The following is a 5,882-nucleotide window of genomic DNA, read 5'->3' as shown; positions in this document are numbered from 1 at the left end:
TACATTTCACAACACAGTGTGTTCCCTCAGGCCACTACTCCACTACACAATATCCATGTGTACTGTAGGTGTGTGTGGAGTGTATGTTATCATGTGTGTGTCTCTTCACAGTCCCTGCTGTTCCATAAGGTGTAGTTGTGTCTAGGTTTTAAATCTGATTTCACTGCTTGCATCAGTTACTTAATGTGGAATAGAGTTCCATGTAGTCATGGCTCTATGTAGTACTGTGCTCCTCCCATAGTCTCTTCTGGACCTCTGGTGGCATGTCTTGTGGGGTACGTATGGGTGTCTGAGCTGTGGGGTACGTATGGGTGTCTGAGCTGTGGGGTACGTATGGGTGTCTGAGCTGTGGGGTACGTATGGGTGTCTGAGCTGTGGGGTACGTATGGGTGTCTGAGCTGTGGGGTACGTATGGGTGTCTGAGCTGTGTGCTAGTCGTTTAAAAACAGACAGCTTGATGCATTGAACAATACTTTTCACAAACACAAGTATTGATGTAGTCAATCTCTCCTCCACTATGAGCCGTGAGAGGTTGACATGCATAGTATTAATGTTGGCTCTCGGTGTACATTTAAGAGCCAGCCGTGCCCCCCCAGCCCGTCTCCAGCCAGGAGAGGTCTTCATACCAGATCACACTGTCATAACACCTTCATTACATCTTTCTACAGAGACAAACAGGGATCAGTTTATCTGGAAGAAAACATACTTTATTTACCTAGGAAAGTTATTCACGTAGAAAATACATTGTGTATAGAAAACTGTTTAGAAATATAATACACACACATGACAAATGTATAGCAAACTGAGTCTGGTTGTAGTTTTAGAAGATTCTGTCCAGGGTTAACCTTTTCTTAAAAGTATTCCTTGAATATTAACTACGTGATTTAAACATAAAACTAGTTCCTGTTGTGAAGGAGAAATAAATGGCCTCTATATTGAGGTAAGTGATCTTTCATTTAAATGCATAAATAGTTACAAAGCAAAAGTTGATAGTATTTGCTCAATAAACAGCTTTATATCAGTTTCTGGACAGTTCTCACTTACTGCATCAACAACAGGTGGCAACGATACATGTTGTGTATAATATTGAGTAAAGAAGAGTGCTATGGGTTTAACAGTTACACCATACACAGCCCAGATCCTACAGCAAGTCATACGTTCCAAACCATTTCTGTACAAAAACGGTCACCTAGTTAGCTAACTCATACACACTAACTGAAACACACACCTCTCACTCACACTTCCCTCCACCCTGTTATTGTAGCATCCTGGAAAAGTAAAGACCATTCAAGCATAGAAATGGAATCAGCATTGACTTGAATGGGAAGGACCGTTCTATAGATTATATTTCTATACATTCCAATAGCGTTGTTTCTCTTCTAAACCAATGACTACTGGTATTATCACACTATGGGTATTATCACACTATGGGCATTGATCAGTGATCAGTGGCAATACTTTCTATTGATTTGATCAGAATCCAAAACCATGAAAACAACCCATGACACCTAAACCCCTAGAATAGATACATGAAAACAACCCATGACACCTAAACCCCTAGAATAGATACATGAAAACAACCCATGACACCTAAACCCCTAGAATAGATACATGAAAACAACCCATGACACCTAAACCCCTAGAATAGATACATGAAAACAACCCATGACACCTAAACCCCTAGAATAGATACATGAAAACAACCCATGACACCTAAACCCCTAGAATAGATACATGAAAACAACCCATGACACCTAAACCCCTAGAATAGATACATGAAAACAACCCATGACACCTAAACCCCTAGAATAGATACATGAAAACAACCCATGACACCTAAACCCCTAGAATAGATACATGAAAACAACCCATGACACCTGAACCCCTAGAATAGATACATGAAAACAACCCATGACACCTAAACCCTTAGAATAGATACATGAAAACAACCCATGACACCTAAACCCCTAGAATAGATACATGAAAACAACCCATGACACCTAAACCCCTAGAATAGATACATGAAAAGACGCCATCTGCCAAGAAATGCCACCAAGAGATACAAATCTAATCCCAGGAGTTCAGTTCTCCTGAGGGACCCGCAGACGAATGGATTTCATCTACTCAAGAGCTAGAACAACTGATTACATTAGTCAACCAATCATCAAGCCCTTGACAAGAGGAATCATGATGAATCTCTTACTCCAACAGTCTCCCTGGCAGTAAATGTCTTGGAGAGGGTGTCAAATAGAATCCATTCATTCTCACCCTAATCTCTCTCTCATATCAACTAATCATCAAGCCCTTGACTAGGTGAACCAGGTGAGCCAGTTCAAGCCCTTGACTCGGTGAGCCAGGTGAGCCAGTTCAAGCCCTTGACTAGGAGAACCAGGTGAGCCAGTTCAAGCCCTTGACTAGGAGAACCAGGTGAGCCAGTTCAAGCCCTTGACTAGGAGAACCAGGTGAGCCAGTTCAAGCCCTTGACTAGGAGAACCAGGTGAGCCAGTTCAAGCCCTTGACTAGGAGAACCAGGTGAGCCAGTTCAAGCCCTTGACTAGGAGAACCAGGTGAGCCAGTTCAAGCCCTTGACTAGGAGAACCAGGTGAGCAAGTTCAAGCCCTTGACTAGGAGAACCAGGTGAGCCAGTTCAAGGCTACAACAACGTTGTGTTAAATGTCTGAGGGTCCCAGAGGAGAGGTTAGGGAACCACTGCTCACAAGCCAATGGCTCTAGTCTGTACATGGCAACATTCACCAGTGGAGGAGTAGAGCTGAAAAGAGGCTCATACTAAAGGAAGCCAAACAACATTTATTTGATGGTCTCTGGTTCTACAGTGCAGTAGTGCTGATTTGGAATCAGGTGCCCCCCTGTCCATGTAGTCACATGTATTATTATCTAAAAGGCTACACTGATCTTAGATCAGTATATCTACTCTAAGATGCTTTTTGAATAATCTGGGTTGCAGGTTTTCCTCCGTTCACTAGTGGTTCTGAAGTGGACTCACGAGGTCCAGAGTGACAGATTCCTCAGTTCACTAGTGGTTCTGAAGTGGACTCACAAGGTCCAGAGTGACAGTTTCCTCAACTAAAGGACAAGAGACACCGCAATGAAAGTTGGCCGTGCGCAGTAGGTCACCTGATGGGTGTCGACGAACGATGGCGATTCAACACAGAATCGTCTGGAAAGGAACAGAAAATGGCGGCGATAAACGTTCTTTGGTCAGAGGCGATAGGGAGGACAGCCACATGTTGCCTTTCACTGTTCGTCTGCTCCGTCCGTTTTGTCCTGAAGACGTTTATAGCCATCAGGGTGGAAGCACCTGTGCGATGGTGTCCTTGGCACTCTGACTCAGTCTCTCCGGAAACGCCACCTCGTACTCCACCAGCAGGTCACCGCGGCGATCGGGCCGTCTGTGCAGAGGAAGCCCCTCCCCCGTGATGCGGCGTTTCATCCCCGGACGCACCACGTCCCCTGTCGTCACGGTTACTGTCCTGCCGTCCAACGTGGGGGCGATGACCGTGCAGCCGCACAGCGCCTGAGGGGGAGGGGGGGGGAGCGAGAGAGAGAGAGAAGAGGCGAAGAGAGAGAGAAGAGGGGGAGAGAGAGAGAAGAGGCGGAGAGAGAGAGAAGAGGCGGAGAGAGAGAGAGAAGAGGGGGAGAGAGATGTTACACTTCATCACTCTAGTCTACATACAAACAGTTGTCTGTAGGTTCAAGAATGAGTCATTCTAAGTACCATCACTTTGTTTAGCGAGCACATGGAGAGGATCGTGTAAAAACAAAGTGTATTTAGTTTAGTTAAAGTTCAGATCCCTCTGCCTTACCTCTCTGAGGGAGACCTTGGCGGGGTAAACGATGTCAGAGCCGTCTCGCCTGAACACCGGGTGTGGCTTATCCTTGACCACGAACACCACGTCTGCCGGGATGTTCGTCGGCGTCTCGTCCCCCTCTTTAGGGAAGGTGACCTTCGTCCCCTCCTTCCATCCCTTCTTTATCTTCACCTCCAGGATCTTGTCCTCCGTCCGGAGGGTCCGTCTGTCTGCGTTCAGCCTCTTGTGGGAGATCTTCATTCTCTTAGTGCAGCCTGAGAGCACCTTTAAAAAGACCACGGAGGAGACGAGGCACCGGCTTTAAGGTGTGATCCTACACAACTTTTTACTTTGTATGATGTGCTGTGTGTGTGTATATGGATACCTTGAGTGGTCAAATAAAATAAGTCAACCAACCAACCTCCTCTAAGGTCACCCTGAGGTCGTGGAGCACGGGTGGGTCCTGGTGCTTCTCAACCATCTGCCCCCCCATCCCCCCTCCACCCATCCCTGTGCTGAAGGAACGGGGGAACCCCCCCATGCCACCGCCCCCCATCCCGAAACGGGCGAAGGGATCGTCAGTGTCCATGTTGTCCCCGTCTGGGCCCCCGCCGTTTCGGGGGAAGAACTGGTCGAAGGGGCTCCGGCCCTCGAAGAACTCGGCGAAGACAAAGTGTATTTATTCATCACTTTTAATAACATGTTGTGTCTGGTAAATAGAACACGTACCTTCTTCGCCGAATCGGTCGTAAATGTCCTTTTTCTTTGGGTCGCTCAGGACGTCATAAGCTTCAGCTATGTCTTTAAACTTGTCCTCGGCTTTGGGAGACTTGTTTTTATCCGGGTGGTAACGCAGAGCCTGCTTGCGATAAGCCTTCTTGATCTCGTCCTCCGTCGCCCCTTTCTGTATGCCCAGAACATTATAGTAGTCTTTACCCATTTTGACCATGTAGCTGTCGGTGTGTTAATTCCGAATAGCTGCGAGAAATAGTTTAACGTTCCCTTGTTTGAGCCTGTGCTGACTGCCAATCAAATTCGCACAAGGTAGACGGGATGGTATGGTACATAAACGTATTAAAGCCTAACTTGAACTGTACACTTACTGTTGAAGAACGCTACCGTTCTGTCTGCTCCGCTTGGGACCCATTCTAGTTTATACCCGCGCAGAAAGGTCGAGAATTTTCTAGCAGCGTCAGGAAGAGTCTGAACGCAGTTCAACTCCTGTCGGACGAAAGTTCCTGGGACCGATGACGCCCAACAGAGCGTCACCGAGTTTGACAGTTCGACAGGACACGCCTCTGTAGTCGAGCCGAAACTCAACCCATTATTTTTATTTCTACTTTGCACATTCTTCCACTGCAAATCTACCATTCCAGTTTTTTACTTGCTATATTGTATTTACTTTGCCACCGTGGCCTTTTTTTTGCTCACATCGTATATAGACTTGTTTATACTCGCTGGATGTATCAAACGTACTAAGAATCGTGTTAGTGAACAGAATGTTTCACAATGTGTCTGCAAACTGCGCAGAGAAAAACCTATATGGATCCTCTGAACAAAACGGATTCCCTCATAATGTGGTTTGTCTGTCGCGTTTGTTGGAACTATAGGTGCAGTCCTCGCTATGCTTCAGGTTTATAGGTACTATGGTTAGGTTGAGCCCTGTCCTTTCTCCATTTAAATAATTACGTTGTTTCCACTTTTACTCGCCTCTTCTTGGTCAAATGGCCACAAAGAGGTCCAGGCCTGTCCTTGGCAAACAGCCTTGCTGCGTTTGAAAAGCACCGCTGACACATTATGCCCAATATAACAGTCAGTAATCTACGAAGTCAAATCGCTGATCTGTAAAGTCAGTATGTAGCTTGCCCTGGTGTTGATAACGTAAGATTTACTAACATAATCACCCGCTAATACAATTTACCCCGCATCTCCATTTGTCCAAACGAATCACTCCATTTTTGAATCGACTCCCCCATTGGCTACAATACGGGAAGTACGGCATATCTACTTAGCTTTCCGACACATTGATTGGACGTGATATTAAATAGGTAACCATTGGACTTCCCAATCATT

At 46.0% G+C, this 5,882-nt stretch overlaps 1 pseudogene; it reads right to left on the bottom strand.

Annotated features, from left to right (window-relative positions):
* Positions 1–685: 685 nt before the first annotated feature.
* On the bottom strand, positions 686–4,857 carry LOC135533230 (dnaJ homolog subfamily B member 1-like; annotated as a pseudogene).
* Between the last annotated feature and the right edge of the window lie 1,025 nt (positions 4,858–5,882).

Source organism: Oncorhynchus masou, chromosome 5, assembly GCF_036934945.1.
Source record: "Oncorhynchus masou masou isolate Uvic2021 chromosome 5, UVic_Omas_1.1, whole genome shotgun sequence".
NCBI classification, from domain to species: Eukaryota; Metazoa; Chordata; class Actinopteri; order Salmoniformes; family Salmonidae; genus Oncorhynchus; species Oncorhynchus masou.
Note: the sequence above shows the minus strand (reverse complement) of the source record. Positions and strands in the feature narration are given on the sequence as shown.